The sequence below is a fragment of the Micropterus salmoides genome, unplaced genomic scaffold (genome assembly GCF_014851395.1).
Source record: "Micropterus salmoides isolate LMB-PRFRI ecotype aquatic unplaced genomic scaffold, ASM1485139v1 Ms_hic_scaffold_12, whole genome shotgun sequence".
Taxonomy (NCBI): Eukaryota; Metazoa; Chordata; class Actinopteri; order Centrarchiformes; family Centrarchidae; genus Micropterus; species Micropterus salmoides.
The window spans coordinates 29,104,541-29,132,470 of NW_024040263.1; the positions used below are offsets into that span (position 1 = coordinate 29,104,541).

Consider the following 27,930-nt stretch of genomic DNA (forward strand, 5'->3'; position numbering starts at 1 on the left):
AGGTCATGCCAAAAACACAAGAGGTTCAGCAGAAAACGCAACCTTTGTAATCACTGCCTAGGTCCAGAGGATCCAAACTGCCTCACCTGCAGAGACTCCACAGTCCAGTCCAAGAGATCCAGAGGGAGGACAGACAGAGAGACAGCTTAATCTGAGGTCAAGAGAAGAACAGGACGTGCTGTCGGAGCCAAATGAGGCTCTCAACTCAACAGTGATATAAAAGCGCATAGATGTTGGGCAACGTGCACATTTCTCTTTACATAAAGTCAGCACATTTAGAGTGCTTAGAGCCTTTTGGAATTGTTGCTTTTAATTTAAGATACAGTAGCTATAAGACAAGATTCTTATCTGAGCATGAGAAAATGTGTGTGATGTTCACCTGTTGTGCCAAACTGAGATTTGAAAAAAGTTAATTGTTGGCCCTAATGGGAGATTCCAGAATTGGAGGACAATTTAGGCATCAACACTTCAGAAAAATTTACCCTTTATTTTATAATTTTCTTTTATGTATTAATGTGCTAATGTGATTCGTCTCGACTCTTCTCATCAAAGCCTCAACTGTTGGCAGTACACAATGCGAGTTCAGGCGTAAAAGAGGAGAGTCGGCGCCGGCGCGTGCGCAATGGAGGTGACAGGCCTCGTGTTATCAGCTGCGTCACCACAAGGGAGAGCAAGATAGAAACTGAATATTAGGAATTCAGTTAATGTACGTATTAGCTAGCAATATGTCTAAACCTTAAGGTTGGTTTATTTGGTAACAATATTATGAACTTTAAATGCTGGGAGTTGGTGGGGGTCACCTGGCTGGAGCTGCAGCTCGAGCGTCATGGACAGAGAAAGCGTTGGAGATAACAGGTAAGTTAGGTAGCTGCTTGCTAAATTGGACTGTGTTTGTTCTTTAAACTGGCCTAAAGTTTTTAGTATAACTTTAGAATAAATTTGTGGTAGGGATGGTTCCTCCTCCTCCTCCTCTGCGCTGCGAGCTGCTACAGGCTCACACTGAGTTTCAGCCAACATCACTTAACAAACTTAACATGTAGCTTATAAGATCAGTGTTGAATAAGGACTTTGGTTGAATGTCCAGTCAATTTTATGTATTCACATTCTTGTAGTGCTGGAAAGTTTGAATATTAACAGCACTTTTTCATAGATTTTACAGATTTTCACAAGTTATTCGATCCTTGCGCTCTTTATACGCGCTGAAAAATGTTCACAATACCTCAAAGCTAAGGCTAAACATCTATTCGGCCTAAGTCGTTGGATTTACAGCAAGGGAAGAAATTTCAAGTCCTATTGGGCATTTCTATTTTTATTCATTATAGGTATGCCTAAACTTACTATTTACTATACTATTTAAATATAAATACAATATTATATATACATATTATATATATAATATGTGTGTGCATATATATATATATATATGCTAGAAAAGATGTGGAAAGTAAGAGCAACAGTGGTGCCAGTGGTAATCAGAGCACTGGGGGCTGTGACCCCCAAACTGGGAGAGTGGCAGGTAAAACATCGACAAGGCAAGTTTATTTGTATAGCACATTTCAACAACAACGTAATTCAAATGCTTTACATAAAACATAAAAGCAACAGGGAAATATAAAAAAGTTTAAAATTTAAATAGAAAATAAAAACAGGCAGGTCTCTTTGCTTATTTTACTCCTTTGATTCCCCATCTCCCACTCTATCCCCCCTTTAGTTACTTAGGGACTAACCCTAAGGGGACTCTAACCCTTTAACACTTAGGGCAAGGTGGAATGTTGTCACCCGTTCTATTTCATTTGTAGATGGATGACCTTTCTAACAAGTTAAAAGAATGTAAGACTGGTTGTATTGTGGGGAATAGTCTTATTAACCATTTGATGTGTGCTGATGATCTGGTCATCCTGTCTCCTTATAGTGCTGGCATGCAGCAACTGCTCAGAGGCTGCTCAAATCATGGTGTGCAGCATGACATCAAATTTAACCCTAAGAAAGTGTTAATATTATTTCCAAAACTAAGGAGGATCAGTAACAAACTTTTCCTACTTTTTATTTGGCAGACTAATTGTTAAATGTGGTGAATAAAGTAAGATATTTGGGTGATATAATCAGGGATGATTTATGTGATGATGATGATATGCAGTGTTGCAAACTGTTTGCACAAGCCAATATGCTGGCACGGCAATTTCAGATGTGTTCTGATGTTTTTAAAATAGCTCTTTTTAAAGCTTATTGTACTCCACTCTATACAGCCCTGTGGTGCAGTTATACTAAAGTGAAAATGAAAAAGCTGCAGGGGGCATTTAATGATGCATTTAGAATCCTGCTTATGTTCCCAAGATGGACAAGTGCAAGTCATGTGTTTGTGACAAGTGATTTTCCCAGGCTTCATGCTGTATTGCGAAATTTTATGTGTTGGCTGATTAATTCAAAATTTTTTATAATTTTAGCTTTAGCTGAATCTACAAAAAAAGATACAAGGTATTCCTCGCGTTTTTGGAAACAGTGGAATAAATGTCTTTTAATTATGGTGGAATGTGTTGCTATGAAGAAGTTATGATCTTGCACATTTATTTTACTGATATCGACCTATGTGTCTGAAATAAAAGTTGATTGATTGATTGATTGATGGAGCACCACTTGAAAGTTGACAAATTGTCATGAATAACCTATTAAATGTTAAAAATCACTAATACTGTGCAGATGCATTTCAGTAAAAACCTGTTACAGTGCATACATTCAAAGAGGTTAGGTTGCCAGATTATGAGGCATATAATTGTTTTTAATTGTTTATATTCTTCCTTTATTATTTTCTTTAATGAAACATTGTCTTCGCAACCTGGCAACCTAAAGGTTTCTTTTGTTTTACATCATAAGGGATCATTACTAATCTGCAGATGAAGTGGTAATGAGTCCTTGGATCTTAAAAAAACATAGAATCCTTCTAATCAGCTACAGTTCACATTTAATGATTGAGAAATCATTTATAATTTAAACAGCTGCCATGAGCATTAGCGGCCGCACGGGGGAGGCAGAGAGAAATGAATGTGGGTTGGAGGGAGTGGTTGGAAGAAGGAAACATGGTTGGAGGGAAGAGTGGAGACACTTTGATTTCTGACCACTAGCCCGGAGCGCCACTGTCTCTCATCAGACTGTCATGCTGTTTCGGTTGGCTTTTCCCCAGCTCTTGATTTTACTGCATGCGTGTACCGGGCAGCAGAAAACAGGGAAAATCAATGCTCCCACCCCCTTCAGCCCTTGTCCCCCTTTTTTTATCTGGTGGTGATTATTGACTGGATCTGAGGGATGTTTTTTAAGACTTCCACTGGCAATCAATTTCCTCTCCTGGAAGACGTTTTTGGCTCCATCAGGGTCCAAAGCCCCAAACCCTCCCTTCTGTTGCTGGGAAACCACTCCAGTGATTTGTGTGTTGTCAGAGTGCATTATGGACAGTGACATGGAGAGACAGCGAGAGAGAGAGAGAGAGTGAGAGAAGAGAGAGAGAGGAGGGGGGGTTAAAGAATAAAAATAATTACATGCACATCTACTCTAGCTCCCATTCTCTTTATTGTACTTTCTATATCTACTGTGTTTCTGACTCTTTCAAACACACACACACACACACACACACACACGCACACTGCACAGTATGTGGGGCCGGATAACATGCTTTGATTCCCCTGCCTCTCACTGTCTTCTTCCGCTGGCATTTTAACTGGGTTGAGTTTCAGCTTTTGGGATTAAAAGAATGAAGAATGTGTTTGGCTGCAAAAGTGGGGAGAAATTTGATGTTTAATTGATGGAGGTTGGATATCAGAGCAGAAGGCTTATTATTTGTGTGCACCTATCTGTCTTGTCTTTTTCCACATATGTGTGTGTGTGTGTGTGTGTGTGTGTGTGTGTGTGTGTGTGTTTTTTTATGTGCGTGTCTGTCTGTGTGAGATTTATGGCCAGGAGCCGTGTTGTGAATGATTTCATACTACGGTCAGAAACACCTTTCACTGCCAAACTCCTCTCTCCTTGATGTGAGAGTAAAACTGTCACATTAATTGAAAAGAATAGGGCTCTGCTCTGCAAAACATTGCTTATAAATATGAGTTATATGTTATATTTTTGGGAGGGGGGAAGCGTTTTTACTGGCAGTAACATCAGTTGCAATCTCTCAAACAATTCTCTAAAACATTTTTAATAAAATCAGAACATTGTAACTTCCATAACCTGCAAGTACGTGTATGTCAGGACGAAGCTGCACACTCTGAAGGCCCTGAGATCAAGATTTGCAACATTTTCACAGTAGTGACGAGCTTTATTTAAACAAAGATGCTTTGGATTTTACAATAATTTATAATAATTTAGTGCACATTGATTTTTACAACATTGTTGAAGACTGATGAGTCATGAGCTGGAAAAACAAAACCGAAAAAACAAGTATTTAAAAGAAATTTTAAAAACTAGAACTGAGGGGGCCTGCAGAGTTGGTAATAACCCTCGGTTTTGTCACTACGAGTGACACAAATTAATATGATCTATTGTCACTGTAAAACATTATGAATCAGTGCAAAAGTGTAACAAAGACAATATTGCCTACGCTTCAAGTTATAATGAGATGAAAAAGAAAAAGTTACAATTCATAAAAGCCTCATAGAGTACAGTCTAGACCTGCTCTTTTATGAAAAGCGCTGTGAGATAACAGTTGTTGTGATTTAGCGCTATATAAATAAAATTGAATTGAATTGAATAAAATCAAGACAATAGCACTGAGGAAGTGTGTGTTTAAGTTGTAAGTGTGTGTGTGTATTTATATATGTGTGTGTGTATGTGTGGTGTTCACTCAACACAAGATAAAACGGGTTAAAAGGACATTTTATTGACACCTGTCACTGAAAAAAGGCCAGACTGCAACTGATAGTTATGGTCATTTTATAAGTTATTATTAGAGGCTGTTTTGGGTGAAAACATTTATATATGGACACACACACACACTGAAACAATTGAAATGTGTGGTTTTCACACACACACACACACTCACTCACTCTCTCTCTCTCTCTCTCTCTCTCTCTCTCTCTCTCTCTCTCTCTCTCTCTCTCTCTCTCTCTCCCTTTGCAGGCTGCTGACCCTCTGATGACCTGGCATGGTGTGAAACACGTCACATAGGAGTGGCTGCAAACCCATGTGTGAGTCTCTCCAGGCAATCATCTGTCCGTCTCTCACTCACACTCAGAGCGCACCTTGAGGGCAGCCCTGCCTCTGTGTACCAGCATGGATTAAACCCTCATGGTAACTCCGCTCAGTCAACAGTTTCTTAGTACACGACTGCATTACCAACAGCTAATCCAGTGTCTGTCATCAGGAGTTTCTTTTTGAACCCTGATAGTATGCACGTAACTGAACAACACAGGTCAGTGTTTTGCACAAGTTCTCATTTTGTTGCATGTTCACCCTTGTGTATGATTAGAAAGGTAAATGTCCTTCCTTCCATCCATCCATCCATCGTCAACCGCTACAGGGTCACGGAAAGGTAAATGTCAAATATAATTTTACAGTGACAAATAATGAACACCAACAACATGACTGCAGGTGTGAAAATACAGGAGCCAGGTGGAAGTGTCATCGCCACTGTGTATAAGTCTACAGTTAGTGTATTAAAACCAGTCACGTGTATGTATAACATGTATATGTCTTTAGTATGGTGGCCTCTAAGGACTAAACTAATAGCGAAAGCATGAACATATGCACGAGTGAAAGCACAAAAACTGCTCTCAGAAACTTGAAACTTTAAAGACAACTCGTCCAGCCGTGCGTAAAGTAATGGCTGCTTTTAATTGCTGTTTGAGTTGATGCTATTTGGCTAGCGTACAATTGCAAGGCAGCATTATTAAACATGATTTAGCTATTACCACTCCTTATTACCACATTAGCTACTACAATACCGCCATTGCCTGTAGTTTATAAGATGCTTGTTTGGATACTTTAAGTATCTCCTCATCCTCAATTCTCTAAATTCTTGTGCTTTTTGGATGTGTCTTATTCTTAGGGACCACTGTAATTTAGATGTGTGTGACTGTTTATTTCCAGTCATTACCTGTCAGTTGAATTGTGTCACATGTAAAATAGTTTATCTAGGGACTTAAGGACATTTTGCCCGTAACCTCATCGTTGTGTGTGAATCCTCAACGGGAAATATACACAATCGATTATGACTTAGATACTTAAGTTGAAACACGGAGTTGATACAGTGATAGAAGTGTTTGAGTTTACTGGTATAACAAACTGCTGTGGTCCAGTGTTAAAGCATCCATGGCCATAATATTCATCCAACAGTCAGGAATGAGCCATCCTATAAATCTTGTAAAATACAACAAAGGCAGAGAAATGCATTCTTCTGGTGTACTGGTTACCGGTGTGTCTGGTTTGAATGGATTTCATTGGCATCTTCACCTTGGACCTGCCACGACAAGCCCATTGGTTTTCCTTCGTAACAGAAAAGTAGTAAATGTATTGGTTTGCTTGCTGTATAATACTCTGACACACATATGAATAATGGCTATTAATTGAAAAACACTGAGAATTGCAGCTTTAGAACCCCCGCAACACAAATCTCATAAATCAGATGTGGGTTTTAAAATGAAAGGTCAATAAAATAAAAGAGAAAATTACAGAGAATTAGAACAGGCAGGTACAGCATGTTTGGCATCGGCAACACCACAGATCATTATCTACAAACCTGTCTGCACACATTCTCGTTCAGATGAACTGAGATTTATTTTAAATCTCAGTCGTGATCCGTTCTAAAAATAGCCATAGACATATCAAGATGGATAAAGGGAAATGTTCATAAAATTGTGCACAAAGATAGCTAGAACTTTCCATCTGATATAAAGGTGCATCCATGATGTTTGGTATGTGATATAAATAAGTATTTTTATTTAACTTTGTGGATGTTTGTGTTCATGTGATGTGCATTTTAAAATAGAAGCAATAGAACTGCAGTCTCCACACCTCGTTCATTTATCATCATGTTCACTCACGCACACATACTTTCACTCCCTCTTTCCCCTCCTCTCACCCTCCCTCCTCCATCACTCGATCTGTGCTCCCCATCTTTTCTCTGGCTGACAGTGAGGGTTGAGGGAAGGCTGGAAGGCTGTGAGTGGAGCCATTGTGCCCAGAGGTCACAGAGTGTCAGAGATACACAATGCCAGGGTCAGAGTCACTGTGGGGATGGTCCGACCACTTGGCAGGACAGTCCTACTCAGTGAGATAGACCGCCATGGGGAAAAGAGGGATTCAGGTAAAGAGAGAGGGAAGAAGGTTTACGAAAAAATGTGATGAGGGTAGCTAACAAACGCTGTCACAGTGAAAAACTGCTGCAAAATCATGAAATCTGAAAATTAATGTGTGCACGGTTTAGAATATGTTTTCAAGGCTGCTTTTGATGGAATAAAATCAAAACGTGTCATGTTTACACAGGTCTCAAGGAGACATTAAGGACATTCTGGACATTAAGTTTTTGGTCTTTTATGTAATTTATTTAGACGGAAGATCTTTTGTCTTCATGCTGTTTACCACTTCAGCAACACGCAGCAGCAACCACAGGAAAGTGAGTTGTGTTAGAGCAGCATGTTACATGGTAAAGAAGGCCCATGTTTAAATGTAGTGTGTGTGTGTGTGTGTGTGTGTGTGTGTGTAGACCTCTGCATGAGGACAGGTGTGTCTTTGTGTGCACATGCAGGCAGTGGCTGGTACAGAAATAGCTGAATTGTACTGAGCACTGTAATGCGGGCAGAGATCTTTCCATTTCTTCACAAAGTATTTATATAAATATGAGACATTATGTCAATGTTGTATTCAATTATCACATCTTGTAGTTTACTGCTCATCTCCACTGAAGCACTAATGTGTTGGTCTTAAGCTCTCCCCAGTCTATAAACGTAGCCTCGGCTGGAATAACCACCATCTATTAGCTGACCTGCTGTCACCCAGCCAGAAGACAATCAATACCCTCTGATAATGATGCCATTTACTCCCAGTAAACCACAGATAATGACGAGACCGGAGGACTCCTGTTATTACTTCATTCCATGGGTTTTGTCTCAATGCAGGGATCAGCTGTCACGTGAACCCTCTCATGAACGTATAGAGGAGTCTGATACAGAATTAACCTGAACTGAACCCTTCAGACGAAGACTTAGCATTGACTAAAACAGCAGAGGGTAGAGGGTTATTGAGATCCATAGACAAAGGGAGGCTGTATACTTCATCCTAATGCTGATGTTGAAATTTACAGTATTTTACAGTACAGTAATTTACAGTATCAGAAGTACACATAGTGTATCATTAAATGTTCTGTGTATGACATTCTGAATATTAATGTAGTAGCAAACAACTATTGAGCTGTGTTGAGATATAGTGGAGTAATGGCATCCTGAGCAGAGAATGACGTCAATCTCCTTCTCAATTCTCATCTCAATCTCTCTCGAGCTTTTCTCACCTAATGCGGTTCCTGAATTCCTGAATTAACGATTTATTTCAACCAGAGTTGCCGATTGTTGGAACAGTGGACAGACTAACAAAGACGTTTTTGGGGAGTTGTATTTTGTTTCTCTATATGATGTTGTCAGACACTTAGTGAACATTGCTGCTCATTTTATGGCTGCTGGCTGAGGTGTAAAGAAAATATTTCAGGGAATTATGGGTTTATTTTGACAAAGTCAGACTTACAATGATGGATTATTTTGTTTCTGTCTAGTTTGAATGAAGTGTGTTTTACAGTGATCTGAGAGGTAAAATGTTTTCTCATTGGAGTCTTGTTGCTCTACTGAGACATTTAGCAGAAGCCAATGTCACATACAGCTCCTTTAACTAGGAACCTCCTATGATGTTGCAAATCCTTGCAACAGTTCTCCCCAAAAAACATCAAGTTACTTTTTTAAGCAGATGTTTCCTTCTGCAGTTATAAAAGAAGGATCCAGTAGGTTTTACTTTGAGTGCTTGTTTGTAAGCCTGTCCAGACGTAGTCATGAAGAAGTGTAGCAGTGTTTGCAAGGGTGATGTATAGAGGCTATGTGTGTGTGCGCAGGTGTGTGCATGTGTACACATGTGTTGGAAATTCATGCTGAGGTGAGGTCTGAGCCTCAGGTTGATCCACGGTCGATCTGACAAGAAGCACAGGGAGTCAGAATCTGCCTCCAGCCAACTGCCCCCCACACATACACACATTCACCAGCGCTCCTTCATTTACTGCCTCCACAGCTTCCATCCATCCCCTCCTCCTCCTCACCTCTCCTCCCTCCAGGATGTGGGTGAAGACAGGCAGGCTGAAGTGGATGTCGGGGGGAATTAGTTGCTAGCAGACAATTTGATTTCTTCTTCTTCGAGGCTTCCTACTCCTCCACAGACACAGGCAGCACAGAGGGTTTGATGCTCACAGACAGCAGACAAGCAGGTCTGAGAGGAGATGAGACACAGATTGAAGCAGACAGAGAGAGAAGCAGATGAAGGCAAAGAGCGGTAAAGACAGAAAGGGATGGGCGGTGCAAGATGGAGGTAGAATTAAAGAGTGCAGCTTGAAACATATAAGAAATAAAGAGGCAGGTAATTAAGATTGACGCAAATGAGAAGTAACAATGAAAAGAAGAAACCAGAGAGGTAAACAAAGGCGCAGGGGAAAGGTTGAGTGTGTCACTAGAAGAGAAACAGAGAAAGACAATAGGAGAGGCCATCCAGGCAGCCTTTTAATAGTCCACCCACTCGCTGCTGTCCAAATGGGCAGATTGACGCCTGTTAGCTCCTTTAAGAGCTCCTATAATGGACCGCAGTTTAGGTGGGCGGCAGGAAAGAGAGCCATCCTGTCCAAAGTAACTCAATTCCTCGGTTCTGTTCTCTTGTTTCAGCCCCTTTCAGCACACCAGGGTGGTGAACAGATACTGTGCTCTTACCTCGATGTGATCATGTACACAGATAGATTTACTAACCCACAGAGGACTCTGGCAAGGTGAATTATGGCGAGAGTGGCCGACCTTGTGGTAACGTAATGTCAGTTTGACTTGACTGTAGATCCTGTACATTATGTGCATTATGAACATAACACACACACTCTGTGTCTGTTGTGTGTGTGCCTATATGCACATCTCTCTGTGAAGGTCCACGTGTTTTTGTGTGCAGTGGGAATATGAAAGTCAAAGTGTGGAGAGAAATTCTGGTTGAGCTATAATATTAAAGTCTGATTTATATTGTTGTATTGCACAAAGCCTTAAACCTCAGGCATTACAAACCCATGCTAGACCCATCCAAGAATTTTAAGTTCTAGTGGAGATCCAAAGCGGGATTTTAGGGAAATTGGTATTCAATTTTTATTTATATAGCGCCAAATCACAACAACAGTTATCTCACAGCGCTTTTCATAAAAGAGCAGGTCTAGACCGTACTCTGTGATGTTATTTACAGAAGCCCAACAGTTCCCAAATGATGTACAAGACATTTCCATTTGAAAAAAAGATATATATTCTTTCTTTTGTTATTCTCTTTCTTTCTTTTGTTATTTGCTAAGCCTGCACATTTGTGTCACGTGGAAAAAACATGCAATACATAAATTAAACTATTGGTCATACGTGTTCATGCCCCTACATATACAGAAACCCCAGCAAGTCCTCCAAATTAAAGGACAAACTAAGTTGTTTGTCCACGTCCTCTGGAACAACACAGTTTCTGACGCTGTGTGTTGGTTTAGGCCCAGAAAAAGACTTGCTTAGTGTGAGAGCATTACATATGTGAGCATTACCTTACTGTTAAGAACTGAAGAACTGAGAGTTACCTTCTAAGATCTCCCAGCGCCAGACTTTGTTATACAGATTCTCTGTTTGTCAAAAGAGATGTCATCCTGACCCAGTTTTCTGTGTGGTGCTTTTCTTCATGGTGCCATGTTAATGAAGAGCTAACACATCAGCCAACCTCAGACCAAGACCAGAGAGGTTGTGTCTTCATTGATCCTCTCCAAAATATTTATTGATCTGTTAGATTCAGAGAAAGATCATGGTTTGGATTAAAATACATTTTTTGTTAGGGGACCTTCGTCATTACTTTTGTGTTATCTTGATTTAGGTTAGGGACAGCAGTCACAACAGAAACCAACATTGACTGCTGGTAAAGGGAAAATGAACAGCAGGCTCATCCAGGGCTTTGTTGGATGTTTGACTGTAATTTCAGCCCAATAACAACACTTGACTTCCTCCTGGCGGACAAGAGTCATAATTAGTATGGCCGCTAGAGGGCTTTGTCACTTGAACTTAAACACATGTTGTTTATGGCCATTTGCTGAAATGGCTGATGCTGTCTTCTTCATGGGAAGACACACACAGACACATTCACAGACAGAAATATATACACACATCTACACATTGTAACCATAGTATCACCATGAGAGGTAGGCCTAAATTCATTTTAAGTGGCCAAATATATTTTTAGACAGCCTTTTAGGCTTTATAAGGTGGAATATTCTGTTTGTGTTGTGACCTGTTAATGTTTTTATATTCCACAGCGATTGATCTTGTCATCTTTGGCAGTGTATGAAATTACTGCAGCATGCCTATAAAGCATTTGGTAATTTAAAATAAAAATGTGAAAACTGAGAATAGCAAAGCACACTACATACACAGTCGCCTCACACAACAATGACATTCTGCACCCAAAAGCAACAATCCATGTTGTGTTTGTTGGAACACTTAGGTTACATGTTGGCTTTGTCATTGGTTTAGAGTCGCTGTTGTTTGTAAATATTCCCCTCAGCTGCAGGCGGTGCTGATCCCTCAGCTGTACAGTTACTGAGGCTGTCTGGCTCGTAGCAGGGGAGAAAACTGTATCTGCTCCAGTTGTAGGCTGCCAGACTCTGAACACACCCAGAGTAACTTGTTAACTGTTCACTGCTGGTGCCCCCCAGCCCAGCGGCTATGCTTTGCATGTCTCCAGCATCCCTACCCACACCCGATTACTATGGGTTGCCAGGTCCTCAGTTTCCCCAGATGCGGGTTGCCAGATCTTAGTAAGCCCATGCAGTGTGGAGGGGGTCCGAGACGCTGGCTGTGGCCCGATGCCACGCTGGGCCTGGTTATTATCTCCAGATGACATCAGCATGAGCAGCAGATGCCTTTTTGGCCACCGGGGCTGAACAGAGAGAGACTGTGTGTGTGTGTGTGTGTGTGTGTGCGCGGCTGTCCGCATGCTGTTCTCGGCAGGATCAGGCTATTTATTACCTCCCCACTTATCAGGCCATCTCCCTCACTCAGCTGGGAAGGAGATTCTGTTTCATTCCAAAAAGACCATTTCTCCTCGTGATGATAATGTAATCAGGCAAAGAAACACGGGCACACACGCATACAGATCAACCATTTAATAATAATAATCATTATCTATTTCCTGTAGCGGTGATGCTAACATACACGTGTGAAAAATGACATGATAATAAGCCTCAAGAATAATTATGATGAAAATAATTGATAGTAACAATCAGTATCATCATACAGAAATAAAAATAAACTGCTTTATGTGACACTGGAATTCATATTAATGATGGTGATCAGGTTTGTTATGTAGGTCACCTGGTGTGTGTGTGTGTGTGTGTGTGTGTGTGTGTGGCCAACTGTGTGTATATGTCGTCCCGCTGAAAAGTGCTGGTTTATTTATGCCTGTGTTTTCACTGAGGGACATGCTGAAGTGGAAGGAGATTAAACTCATGGAAGCAAATCAAAGCAGAGGCAGACGACTTAGATTAAACAGCCCGCATCTCACCAGGTTTAGCAAGTGCACAGCGGTGTGTAGATGTGTGTGCATGTGTGTGTATGTTAGCCTGCGCGAGGCAGCAGGCACCCTTGTCCATCACCTCAGTTATTTTACAGTCCTCCTTTCCCGCAGCTTATTATAAACAGTCTATCCCTGCTCAGCGCCGACCAATTTAATGGAGGGAAAACGACGGGCATCAGGAAATGATATTTCTAATCAGACAACTGCAAAGGGCCCCTTTTATTAAAGTGGGGGTGCTCTCTCTTTCTGTCTTTCTGTCTGTGTTCAGAGCGGTCTACAAGGCTGATAATGGCCTCAGCCAGCCTGGTGTCATCATATTAAAGAACTGAACGATTCCACACACACACACACACACACACACACACACTCATTCTCTCGCCTCCCTCTCTGACCAATTCCCTCATATTCTTCCTGCCTTTCTATTGAAAATGGACACTTTTGTTGTTCTCTCTTTTATTGCTCGATACCAGTGTGTATTATACCTTTGAAAAAATATTGAATTCCCCCGAGTTCTCAGGGCCAAGCAGTCGCACCTCATAAAAGCAGCTGTGGATTTGTAAAGTGGTAATGTGCTGGTGATCTCATGCACTGTGGCAGGTGGATGATGTGGCACAGCAAACAGTGTGCACGCCTGCAGAATATAGTGTTACTATAGTGACAGAAGCTGAATTGAATTCAGTTTTTAAGGTGGTATTTGTTTTCAATATTTTACTTCATGTGTAAAATGTTGTACAGTGACTGTAGTAGTTTTTCACACATAGAATACAGAATGAGTTCAGATTATTGATTATAAGTCATTTATTTTTTATCTAGTGTGGTTTTGTGTGCATGCTTGGATCTGGATGTGTGTGTGCAGCTATTTAAAAAAACTTCAGTTAAAGGGTCTTTGTCTTTTACATTCACATCATTCGCGGCATTACTGTAAACATTTGATGCTATTATTGATAAGTGAGAGCTGCAGGAAGTTTTGGCAAAATGTCCATGTAGACTCTGAAGTTTTTAAGTCACCGAAAGTGACTAAAATGATAACATTTGAAGGTCGGTCGTCTTCATGACAAGAAAGTGGATTAGTCAAATGAGAAACATTTCTTCTCAGGCCACAAAGGCAGTGTGAGCCTTTTAGCAAAACCTCCTGCTTAAGCTGTTGCTGCTTTGGGGAAAAGGATTTAATCCAACAAGAACATTGTAATTAGCCTGCAAAGACAAGACCTTCAAAATACGCCTTAAAATATTTCTGCTAACCAGCCAACCTTGAAATATGCCTAGTGCTGGTTTACACCTTGGTAGATGAAGTCCCTCTTATCCCAGATTACTACAGACAGCCTTTCTTCTATTTCAGTGGAGCCAGATTGCAATATCTGAAACAAAGCTCAAGCCAGTCAGTCCAGAACAGCACACCATAGTGTTTTGTGACAGCTGACAAGATCCAAAGGTTTACGTTTTTTAGTCAAGTCTCACAGTGAGAGCACCTTGTGTGTTTGAAAGCTTGTAATAAAACTTGGATTACCATAGTAGCTGCGTCTGTACTTTGTGTTTTGGACAGCAACGATGAGATACAGGGTACACTCTTCAGCAGCTGAAGGACTGATGGCCTTCATCATGTAGTAACACCCTGTTATGAGGAAACGTTTGACTGCAAACAGCAAGTCAGCTTGTTTACATAATTATACAGTATGTGTGAGAATAAGCTTACTATCAAATGTCAAAACCTGGCGATAAAAAGTGTACAACAATGTTAATGATTCACATCTCCATTGTCTCAACTCCTTGAAAAAACTCTTACCTTGGTTGCCTCTTTTTTTATCTACATCTCTTCTTTTGTGGTGGCTATAAAAGGGTAAAATGGAAATCAATGAGGAATAAAATGGGCTCACCTCAGCTCATCAGTGCACTTAATGAAAAGACTCAGTGTGAATGTTATTTCACTGACCATTCACAGTGATATCCTGATGGCTGCCAATAGGACGTTATCATATGCTATTTGTCACTTTCTCCAGTAGACGCAGCAGTTAAGTGCTTGTGTGTGTGCGTGTGTGTGTACACACATATGCAGGAGTGCATACAATAAGTGTCTAGAAGTGCAGTTGGTTTCAGCCGTAGCTCAGGATGCAGATGGTGTCTGAACACGGACAGACTAAACAGTTGCCCTGGGTTGCATCAGTTGTGTTTTTCTAACTCTGCGCCATATCATCACAGCAGAGCTAAATCCAACTTAAGTCCTAATTACAGGCCACTGGTGGCTACGTGGGAGTTGTCCCAGAGATAGTCAGCGGTTATGTGGAAACATAGAGGAAACAGGAAGTGTCAAACAGGTAACAAAGCCTGGCTGTTCAGCTCTGGATCTTGTTGACCCTTTCCTTTCAATTTTATATTGTAGTTGCATCAACTGCAATGAACAGTTCCTGCTTCACAGGCTCTACTAATAACTTCTCTGTCTCTTTCTCCCCCCTCCTGTCAAGCGTGTTTTCATCCGGAGGCCGCTCTGCTGTCCTGGAAGTTGACTGGTGACCACAGGTGGAAAACCAGCGGTATGTTGTCACCGCCTCCAGGCTCGAGCTCAAGGTAAACATGAATGTCGCCAGCACACGTGCACACACTTGCATATACAAATACATGCACAGTGGGTCTGCTGACATACCTCATAAATTAAAGTTTCTGACGTGGGCCTTCACATGCACTGACAACACACACGCGTAGGTGTATGGACACAAAGCAAACATGTCATCCCAACTCATTAACACACACACTCATCCCCACCCATACCTCTGACAAACACACACTCACAGAAGCAAAGCAGTTTATAGTGACTGCTGAATACTCGACTCGTCTCTTGGCGGCGTGTCACTCCTTCTTAATCCCTCTGGTACATTATTTACAGCAAGTGGCCAGTCATGGGGTGACTCAACCAGGATTCACAGGGCGTGGGCTTATTTTCTGTTGTTTTCTAAGCCAACAAACAGCCGCGTGTAGTTGTGTTGCTAATTTTAGCGTGTAACGTTGTTGTAAGCCAATCAGGTTGTTAACTTCATGAATGTCAACAAAACTGTGTCAACCTGATGCAAATGAATATCAACAGCTACAGAATCTTAAAAACATAAAAAATACTATAAAATAATGTTTTTCTTATGCGTGTTAATAATAATAATAATAATAACTGTTCTAACACAAGTTTGTGACATGCACGTTTTGTGTCCATTCTCTGCTGTTTAACTCACAAAGCCCTTCCACCTGTTTGGTAAGTTTTGTGACAGCATTAAGCTGGTTTGATGCCAGAAAAGACAATGGCTGTGAGTCAGTGGCCTTGCCTGCGCAGGCACAGCTGAGGCAGCCATTTTAATAGGTATTGACACCAGGTTTTAGCCGTGTTCTCCCACCACGCTTAAAAGCCCATGTTCCACTGATTAGCTAATTAAAACCTAGAGCGAGGGCTATCGACCCAGGGGAAGGGCAGTCGGGAGGCATCTGTCCCTCAGCTTGAGATGGCCCTGGTAGAACCCCCCTATCCACCACCATCCCACGCACGCACGCACACACACACACACACACACACCTCTTCTGTTAGCGCCTAAAAGCATTACCAAGGCCTTTTACACTTCACTGGATCAATATATTGGCTTTGAGTAGAAGTTATCACTTCTATTTTGAGAGCATTTTTGTGATTACCAGTTGAAGAAGTGATATTTATATGTGTGTGTGCGTGATAAGGAGGGCCACAGCTCCGGCATGTGTTCGATCGGTCCCCTTCCAAGCTCCAGTAATGGAGGGTTATATGCATGGAGCTATCAGACACCTGATGGAGGTAAATTACAGGCTTGTGGCTGGACAGGTAGCTATAGAGGTGTCAGCCCTCACTTTTACAGAATCAAGACGCTTTTCTTTTTCTGCCACCTCACATTACAGCTAATACCATGATATCACAGAGACAAGCTTTTTTCTGGTAAGGGGTAAAAAATAAATAAATACAGTGTGCTGTTTTAAAGATAGACTCAGAGAGAAGGAAACAATTTGTGTCTCACTCTGGGGTAATATTTGGAACTGGGTCACAGCAGCAACACAGAATAGAGCTGAAGATCAGTGAATCAACAGTTAATGTTAATAATATCTATAGTTAATTTAATTTGATTCACAGAAAGAAAAATACCATTATAATGTAAAGTAATTCATTTTCATTAATGGTTAAAATAGGCCTGGCTCACTCATAGATTTATACATATCTGCACTTATTTTCTCAAGATAAATATATAATAAATGTACATATGTGATGTTAGCTGCATATGTCGGCATTTTGTTATTTAGCTTTTGTATCTAAAAAAGGCATTACTGATTTTGGATTCATCCTTGCATTGCAAAGACATGCAAGCCTGTCAAGCTTGTTTTAAGTGTATTTAGTAAATTCAGTAAGCTCTTGTTTTACCAAAAAAAAAGGTAAAGTTTGTAATCATAATGTTATGAGGGAGTTTGCGGTACTTCTGAAATTTTGTAATGTGCAACGTTTTGTAGCAAACTCAAAATCAAGTATCTTGGTGTTTGAGCTACTGCCTGCATAACAGCACGAGGTTAGCTAAGGTTGATGGACAGTGAATATTTCATTGGCACAGTTATGCAACTTACACACACACACACAGACACACACACACCTGTGTGGAAAGTAGGCCGTGTTAGTTCCATAATCACAGTCTTTCATAATGAGACTTATCTAACTGCTGATCCTATCTTGGATAAGTTTTGCACAGTAAATAAACTGTGTGTGCGGATCTGAGCATTCAACGTTTCTCATTACATTGAACTGAATATTTACCCTGCTGAATAACAGTTGAATGGAATGAAATGATGTGTGTGTATGTGTGTGTGTGTGTGTGTGTGTTTTAGAGAGTGTATACGTATGGATGTGTTGATGCATCCATGCATCTATCCAAACAATGTGTATGTGTATATAAAGATGGCGTGCGTTTGATGGTGTGGTGCACACAGCTCCTTGCAGACTCACATTTCCTCCTCTATATTCATTAGCCTCCCTCTCATCTCTCCTGGGATGAAGGATTAGCACGAGAAGGGAAATGAATGCTTTCTGGGTAGGTGGCGTTGTCTCTGCCTACAGCAGGAGGTATTGTCTGGTTTGATATCCGCGCAAGACAAGGGACATCTGATCCGGCAGCCCTGACACACATGACACAGCCGTTAGCACAGGGGGACCAGAGAGGAAGCTCAACCACGTTGACAGGAAGTGCTGCCATTTCCATCTGAAGATTTCTGTTTGATCGGAGGAGTTAAATACACTTGTGATTGACCTTACTTGTTAAAAAAAAAGTGGCCGACAGTAATGAAGACAAGTGGGGTCATGTCAACAGGAAATTGATTCACGCTGGTGGTGTGAATCATTAAAATGTGTTGGGAATTGATTGTACTTTGTAACAGCAGGAAGAGAGTCAGCAGTTAGGCCTGTATTGAGTAGCAGGTTAGAGAATAAACAATAGGAAATAGAGTTTGACTTATAGAATATGCTAGGAGGGGATTGATTAGTATTAAAAGCATGTGTTTGAGACAAGGCTCTATGCTGAACCACTCTTGGACAGGAGGGGGAGTTGAAATTTTGATGCAATCAATGGCAGCTGGCATAAATGCAAAGAGGTTTTCATAATGCATTATCAGCTTCTTGTATTATTATGCTTCATTACTGAATAATGCTTCATCAGGAAATAGATTTTTTTTCTTAACCAATCTATAAAAAAAGATTCTGTAGCACAAAATTACTCTCCGCAAATGGCATTAACTTCAGGACAGTGCACATCTTTCACCACACTGCCCCTTCTCCTCTCTCCTCTGTCCACAAAATCCATCAGGAGAATTTAAGTAGCTGTTAATTACTTCCCCATCCCTATTGAAAAGAGAGAGTGGGAGAGAAATCAAGAGAGAGAGAGCCTTTAAAAGAGCTAAAGCTTCACTGCGGTGCAAATCCTCTCTGCCTAACAAAACCAAATCAATCTATACCCCTCAGCCATTCACAAACCTCTCTTCTCTCACACATACACACACACACACAGGAAGATGATCCTGTAAATCTGTGGTCTCCAGGGACTGTTTGAGTGCTACTCCAGAGGGTTTTGGGAGGGGATGACCATGGGGGATCGGGGATTGAAGGAAAAGCGTAAATATCCCCAAATTGCAGCTAAAATGTAACATTAGGATCGGTAAGCCCCACTCTCGCCCATAATCTTCCACAGCACTAAACCATCGCACTAAATGACCTCTATTACAGAGCCTGAACCCATTAAGTCAATACAGGAGAGATTACCTGAGAAATAGAGGCGACTAGCTGCCTGCTCTCTGACAGACGTGGCCCCCAAAAAAGCCAGGGGCAAAATTAGATTTGGGGCCGAGCACGGCGGGTGCCTGCGGGCCAGAATTAGAGGATGTCGTACCGACCTCCGTTGCTTGTTAGGAAGGAATGTGTGTACGGGGGCGTGAGGGTTGATCACCGTGCAAATAGCAGAGATCAAAACCAGGGCAGTGTTGTGTGATTTAAAACCAAGTAAGGTCCTGAAAGCTGCAGTACTGAAGAGTGGTCAGGTGGTCAGTGACATCCTGTACTCTGAAGGTCACATGTTGGAGTCCAGCAACAGTCAGTGTTTGCATCAGCGGCCACGTGTCCTGATGGAACCCAGTTGTTGGACAAAAATAAGTGTAATTTTGTAATTTTGCTTTGAAAAGAAAGGCATTGAGCACAACATTGTTTTTAAACTGAATCAGTTGACACGTACAGTAAAAGAGTTTAAGACATGACAGCTGAGCTTCTGAACTTATATACTGATTTATACCCATTATGCATCATGTATAAAAAACTAGAAATAATTGCTACGCTCAGCTCAAAGCTGAGAGTATTTAAATAATAATACAAAATCAGTCCACAATAAGCCCTTCTGCCTTCCCACCCAAATTACAAAAAATATATATTTTCATTTGCCTCTAGTAGTATCTGGCCATGTCAATAGTTTTGGTTTTATCAGTCTGGTATATCTGAGGTGAATGGAATTTTGTTTGTTTTGTTCACTCCTTTGAATAATTCAAAACACTCGTGCATTGTCAGCAGTTGTTTCTGGAACTACTCTTTACTGAATAAATGCTCCCATATGAACAGTGTTGATAGCGTGGTCTTAGGATTTTAGGAAACATGACATGGAGGATGGAGGCAGAAATCTCAGATTCATAAAAACCTGGACAACTTTAATCAAAATATAAATGGAAAGATACAACTAGAGGGAAATGACAACATAACTTCTTGTTGGGCAACATAAGTGGAAAAACAGCATCCTGGGTCTCATTTTTCTCACCTCGTTTGGCTGTAGTCCACATCTTCAACTGCTTACTGAAGACCTCCTAGCATCCTAAACATCCTGATAAACACCTTATTCCCTTCATTTGTTCCTTGTTGGCTATCATGTAGTGAAGGCTGAAAATGAAGTTGGATTTTTGTTTGTGTGTGTGTGTGTGTGTTTTACTGTCCAATGCTATAGTATCAGAACAAAGTCATTTCAGCGCCGTGGTCACGCAAAGTGATGTGGTTCTTGCTGATGCGTGTTTAGATTCATGCATGCATGTGTATGAGGACTGAAAGTGAGGAGTATGTGTACGTGTGTGTGTGTGGTGTTTGTTGGCATAGCAGATGTCCCGCAGGGAGCGGATAGGGGTGGAGGTGGAGGGAGGACGTTTTTTAAGCACTTAAAAGTGGCCTCATTCCACACAGCTGAGCTCAGAGTGTGTGTGCGTCTCTGCGCGCGCGCGTGTGTGTGTGTGTGTGTGTGTGTGTGTGTGTGTGTGTGTTCTTCCTATGTAAACCTCTATGTGCTTGTCCTTCAGTATACATGTCTGTGTGTAAAAGTATATATGTAAATGTGTTTAAATGTGTGCATCCAGTACATGTGTGAGTCTGTACTGTTCATGTCCTTATCTGGGTGTGTTTTGTATGTTGTGTATGTGCGAGTGTGTGAGGTAAAGATGGACTGCTGTACCTGTCTTTGTTAATGCCCTCTTCCAATCTGGGATCCTCTTGGGAATGAACTAAAGTGTGTGTGTCTGTGTGTGTGTGTGTTGAAGGCTGTTTCAAGTGTGTATAAAAAAAGCTCTGTCTCCCGCACGCAGAGTGGAAGAGCGAGGGACAAGTGCGGAAAGTGAAAAGATAGAGAGTGTCACGGTGACTGATGAGTTTCTGGTTTCAACCTCGGCCGTGGTGAGAGTGAAATCCCGTTTCTATTGCTTTGTCTCCTCTTTCCCCGCAGGAGAAAATGGAAATAGCCAACATCGAACCGACGCAGTCAATACCACTCTCCAGAAAAGAGCTGAGAGGGACGCTCTCCGCCGCAGAGCAAGACTGATGGAGGGAGGAGTGGGCGATAGCCAGAGTATGTCAGGTTTCATCTGCCCTGTGTGACACACAGCACTCTGACAGCTCTGCTACACACGATCTAGTCTCAAAACTATCTCTCTCATGCACACACTCTTCTGTCTTCCCCTCTCTTTCCAGTCCAGCCATCTTTATCAGTCTCTCACCCCCTCTGGGCTGCCATTTTGCAGCATATGGGTCTCCCACACGAGTACTCACACATGCACTGCCATATGCGTTTGCTCATACACCCTCACTTGCACAGTCTTTCCCTCTCTTCTCCTGTTTATTTGCTCTTCTTCCTTCTCTGTGTCTTTATTAAAATAGCACCTAGCCCAGTCATTCGCATTTAAATGAGCTAATTTTGAAAAAGAAACAAGATGGCGAAGGGGGGATATGATTGGAAAGATGATTTTGAATCTGTCTGAAATATTCATCTCTGTCTGCCGATGTTTCCACTGACCGTTTGATTGGCTGAAATGGCTGTCAGTCAGGCATTCAAACTCTCACCTGTCAGTCACCGTGAAATCTCATGTCTCCACACATGATTTGATTTGTCGACCTCTTTCACTTCCTCTGCCCATTTCTGCCTCAAACATATGGAAGATTCAGCTGCAGGCCCTGGTACAGTTTGGTCCTCCGACCTGCAGGTGTTCCAGCAGAGGTGTTTGATGAAACACTGGTCGTACTGGGCAGGTGTGAACGCGTGTAACCATTGTGGCATGGCTAAAACGTGCTTTGTAACATCTTGCGCAGAGGGGTTTTCTGACATGTTGTCTCACCATGCAGCTGTGTGCACATGTGCACATTTCCAAAATGTGAACCACATGGACGTGCCTGCACACGACCCATGTCGGCTACATGTTTTAGGCCTCAATCATTACTGATTTGATTAAGGTTTAAAGAGTAGCAAAAGGTAATTGTGGCCTTTTTCCTCAACATAAGAGGATTATTAATGTTTCAATCCAGAAAAGGAGGATTAATATGGTGAGACGTTGAGGGATGACATCTGGAGCTCATGGTTATACATAAAGAGTTTAATAAGGTGCAGTAACTACTGTAATGTTTTTGAAACTGTATTGTGTGTAAGATTTTGTTCATATAGCACCTTGTAAAACAAAGTTACAAAGTGCTTCACAAGATACAGAAACAGAAAAAAAAAAAGAAACGTTCCACAGGCCACAATCAACAAGCTGATCAACTCAATGCCAAGGAGATGTGTTGCACTGCGTGAGACAAATGGTGGTCACAACAGATACTGACTGGTTCCTGGACCCCTCCAATACAGTGAAACTGCACATTTTCGAGTGGCCTTTTATTGTGTGTTTATAATTTTTCCTCTTACTCTGATGACCATGTGCTCAGAAGCTCATCCCTCCATATCTCATCTCCTCCTCTGTTGTGGCATTGGATGTGCGGAGATTAATAGGGTACTGGTTCTTAGAAGAAATATCCAAAATACTAAATCACAATAAGAAAGAAAAAATACATTTTGAGTCTTAATTTTTGCAAATATGTTGTGGAAGTTGTGCATTCCCATTAACTAGAACTAAAGGAGAACAACTCTATAATTTAAGCAGGAACACAAAGAACCTTTAGCTGACCTGCTGTAAAGGATGGATTTACATTCAATCTTATAAAAAAGCACAAAACCAAAACATACAAGCTGATCTAAAAGATGTTTTTATGTGTGTGTATTTTTCATTAGACAGAAACTGCATTGTGTTCATAGTGCAGAGGAAATGTCACCTGTGTCTCTCCCACACAGACACATACAGTACATGCATAATCATTAGTTCTCTCTCTCTCTCTCTCTCTCTCTAATCAGTTGAAGCTCTGCCTCGTTCTTTCCTTCTGTAATTACATCCCACGTACCACATCAAGCGGCAGATTGAATCTTCATCGCCGCACTAAGCGAGTTTCAAGAGGAGAGACTGAGAGAGAGACCGAGATCTCACCATGTTTAATGAATTCTGTCTGTCTCTCATCCCTGTTGTCTCTCTGTCAGTGTGTGTGTGTGTGTGTGTGTGTGACAGAATGGGGTTCTTATATGACGGCTTGATCAAACAAACACACACACACACACTGACACACGCGCTCACACCCAAAACCACATGTACACATACACTGTGTTTGATCACAGCGGTGTTGCGTGTGTGCTATCATTACCTTTGGCAAAAATCCAGTTTTATGGTTTTGTTTTGTCCTGAATGAATGTGAGCCACGCTTTAATTAGCTGCAATTGTTATTAGGTATTTGTGGCTCATGAAATATGCTGACTAACGAGATGTTAATAAGCTCTACACAGGCGCTGGCACTGCCCATGGAAAAGAATAGTCCCCATTCATAATCAATAGTGCTGTGGCCTTGCTTCCATGTCTGTGTATTGATCTGCCTGGGCCATGTGTGTCTCTTTGTTTTGTTTTTTCTCCTAAGGCTCTGCTCTTCAGTGCTCCCCCCTGCTTGTTTCTCCTCTTATGTGTGTGTGCGTGTGTGTTTGTGTCTGGGTGTGTGATCGTGGCTATGGATATGGCTTCCAGGGGTGTGTGTGGGCGTGTGTTTATTTGCATTTACACGGAAACTTGTGCACACGCATTTTCTTGTGTTTGATAGTGGTTGTGCCAAGAGATGACACATCTTGTTGTGCTTTGTGTGTGTGTCTTTGAATGAGTGTATACAGGTCATCTGTGTGTTAACCGCAATGATCAGTGCAACCTTTTCCTTGTGTTGTGTGTGTGTCTGTGAGGTGGGGGTCTCAGGCGCTCCTGTGGTGAGATTGGATTGACCGCTGTGTTATTGCTCTTTAATTATCAATTACGGCAGCCCCCCATCCCGGGCAGAGTGGGGGGGTGGAGGCGTATGCGGAGGTGATAATGAATACAGAGCTGCCATTAGGACAGTAACCGGGCTCTCCGTCTGGGGCTGGGGAGCCAGCGAGGAGGAGGAGGGGAACTGGCTGGTGCGCTAATGAAACAGGCTGCAGCTCAAGACAAAAGAAAAGCCACCATCCCTCCCTCTCCTTTTCTCTCTTCCCTTCTCTCCATCCCATCTTGGACCCCTCATCATCTTTCTTTATCTCTCTCATGTATTTTTCTTGCTCACTTTGCATCCCACGCCTAAGACGTGCACGTCTCCCCTATAGATATAACGTACACACATATTCAAACACACTCACGAGGGACTGCCATACAAGGCCTGTATTTACTGAGTGGGTCATCTTTGAAGCCGGCAGCTAATCCTTTTGAAAGTGTGCCCGTTCTTTCGCAGCATATCATTACTCTGAATATTTCATATCTTTTTTTTTTCTTTTGCTGTTGCTGTTCCTGTCATGGCCATGTATCAGTGTGATGTGTTAATACAATTGGTGCATATATTAAAATTTATGTTTGAAAGTTGAAATCTAAATTGCGTTGAGATGTGAAAAAAACCATTTATCTGAATGTAACGTGTTAGCAGGCATCCATACTGGCTCTGCGTGCTTGTCTGTTGGTCATTCCCGGTGCAGTAGGTGGGCGTCCTGTTGATTTCTGACAAACTTGAAGGTGGCTGTTAATGATTATAAAGTAGCCAACTTATGCCAGGAAACTGCAGCTTTTTAATGTCCTGTTAATAACTAGAGTGACAGTGCTAAACTTACCTGAAAGAATAGCAGTGGTGGGAGGTTTCCAGTCCTCATAAAAAGCTGCATACCTGTATAAAATATACATTTTTGGTGATGAAAACATTCAGCTGCATTTGGAGATTCATATGCAAAAATAAATAACTTCGGCTGTTAAAAATAATTGTTTGGATAATACAACATGAAATAAAGAAGCGCTGCCGCTCAGTCAATAAATCACTGTGCCTGCCAACTGTGCCTATAAAGAGACGGCACATGACATTATGTCAGCAGCGCTCAAATGTAAATAGCCTGTTTTATTTGGCTGACATGTAAATGCCATCATAGCAGCAGTGTGAAGCACAACGGGACAGATAGCGAGCGGCTTCCCTTTGTCCTTTCACTGCATGACAGATGAGAGCTGCTCCTAAAATGCAGCCAGCAATCACGTCCTATTTTTCCCTTTTAGGAGATGAGACACATTAAATGTCTCCTGGAGGGGAAATGTGAAAAATAAACAGAAATAAGCGTGGCCTCTGCACCCGCATACATGTAAATGACTGAATTAGAAAAAGGTTATAACAGCCACAGGGCAATATGATGGCACATTTTCATGTAGAGGCATATTATCAGGGTGACACCATCCAAGAAGTAATGAGCAGACATGAAGAAGCTCTGCTAAATGTTTGTTTTAACTCACTCAAACTGAAACATGGTGTAGGAAACGTGACCAAGAGGCAGCCGCACTCTGCTTTGTCACATGTGCCCGTCAACCTCACCAGGCGCAGTGCCAAGCCCAGACAAGCTGCTCCACCTGTTGTAAATCTGCTCTGGTGCAGTGATACAGTGGCACATAAAGAGCCGGGTAAACCCTGACCTCCAGTCTGGAAGCCTCGTCAGACTAAAACACTGCCTAAAGACAGAAAAGTGAGTTACAATTAGATTAGTGCTTCTGTATAAGTCCTTGGGACTTGGGATAAAGTCATGTTTTATTTCAGTAGCCTGTATTCACAGTTTGAGTCTCAAAAGGCTTCACAGCTCCCACATTATGAAGCACTAAATGACAATCTCCAACCCCAGACTGAGACTAAATGAGCTCTTTGGGCAAAGTGGGTTAAGGTGGTTCTACCCTTCAGTATGTATTAACTGAATTAATTTCCAGTATCTTTGTCAGTTTGATATTCAGGAGAATAGCTCCTCCTGACAGAGTCAGGCGCTTGCAACTTTGGGCCATTCATTTTTCCACAACCTGACACAGGTTCACGACTTCACTGGACATTTCCAGTAGGGATTAGTGCACCGTGCTTTAGAGCTCAGGTTGACTTTACATTGAACTCCACTCAAGGCTCAAAAGCTTAATAAATTGCTTTTCCCCAAGTGGCCTTTGTATTGATATTGCAATTTTCATCTAAGCCTTACAATTTTTCTGACTTAATATTTAAAGAGGACCTAAGGATTTTTTGAGGCATTTCTTTTGTTTGGTCTAAGTAGATGTGAACATGCCCACATTATTTGCCTATTTTAAACCATTTTTATTGCAGATGTAACGCAATTATAAATCATGTGAAACATTCACATTGAATGGCTTCTATCAAATGATTATGATTGAATTGGAGTATTGGACAGACATTATCAAATGCTGTCCTTCTGCACACTTCTCTTAAATTACAGATATCTATTCTTAAAATACTTGAGTCAATGTTCAGGACCTTTTGTCAATAACAGACATAATTTTTATTGAATTGCAACATCTTCCTTGAAATAAATATTTAAATATATATAGTATTTTAGGGAAATCCTATTATGATCTCATTTTACCAAAACAAATCCTATCACAGGTAAAATATTTGTCTGAGAATAAAGTGTAGGCTGTAAGGAGGTGGGCTGTGTGTTAAGGTGTTGGCAGAATCATCCAATCCGACATCAACATTTTTAAATTATTTTATGAATTTGTCTGCAGCACCTTTTGGCAAACCTTTATAGGCATGTTCTCTCACAAGTTTATCTCAACACTTTCATTTAAATAAATCAAACTTGGAGCACAATGCATCTCCTGCTGAGTCACTGAGACGTGGCACCATGTGAGGTGTCAGTTGCACTTTATACTTAGAGCCTGTCTGGACAGAATTGTCTCACAGGCTTTATCAAAGAGAAGCGTTTGGCCTCCTCAGGAACAGAATTGTTTCACTCATCGTGTGCAGTAAATGTGGAGAAGATCGTCTTGTTGTGAAATGTCAGGTACGTTCTGACTCAAGGCGGCTAAATTGTGTTTTGTGTCAGAGAACTGTAAGATCATTATGAAATTGTTAAGGACAAAGAAGAAACATTATCATTTGAAAAAATGGGACAGTTATGTAGCCCCTCATGTCATTTTTGGCCTTCTAATTTAGCTTGCAAAAATAGAAACTCTTCAGGCTACAAAAGTCCACTGGGCTTTCAGTCACTGTGTTCTCTGAGAGCAGCAAGAGAGGATGCAGCCATGTTAAAGGTCATGTGTTCTTGACTGAAAAGAGACCTTTCAAACCCCATGGAACAAAGAGTAAATCACATTATTTTGAAGAGATCATATAAATTATGATTTATATAGAAGAAGTGACTCTGGTAATAAAAAAAAAAGCGCATGTGCCTGAGGTGTGTTTGTCTGGCAGTGGGGAGCACCTGAGCTGCAGTGGGACTTCATTTCTTATCAGTGGCCCTTGCCTTCCCTCCACTGAGACCCCCAGACTCAAAAAACAAAAAACATAACCACACTTAGACTCTAGTGGGAGTTCAAATTGCAGGGAAAAGGGGGGGGGCAGTAGTCTGACCAAACAGAGGATGTTTGAGCTCATGTCCCATCACCACCTAGATCCCCCACCAAGTTCCAGACAGATAGGATATCCAGAGGGAGAGGGGAGAGGACTACGGTGCTTACAGAAAGCCGGCGTCCTGCCAACCACAGCCAGCTGTGCAGAGAGAGGAAGAAGAGGCCCGCCCTCCCTGTCCCCATCTGTCAGTATCTGTGCATCTCCATCTCTGCTCTGCTGTCTTTATCCCTGTCTCTTTTCTTTGCTGATTGATTGATTAGCTGTTTACGCCTCTTTCTCTTACTGTCACCCACCCCCCCACCCCCCCGCTGCATCGTCTTCTTCTTTTGCCTCTAACATACTTCCTTCTTTCTCTGTAT

General features: G+C 41.6%; 1 long non-coding RNA gene across 1 annotated transcript; it reads left to right on the forward strand.

The window, feature by feature from the left end:
• Window positions 1-693: 693 nt before the first annotated feature.
• Window positions 694-22,284, forward strand: LOC119899724. The gene is made up of 4 exons (XR_005443898.1): window positions 694-855; window positions 5,101-5,271; window positions 15,249-15,351; window positions 21,063-22,284. It is a non-coding gene; the product is annotated as an uncharacterized LOC119899724 (long non-coding RNA).
• The last annotated feature ends 5,646 nt before the right edge of the window (window positions 22,285-27,930 follow it).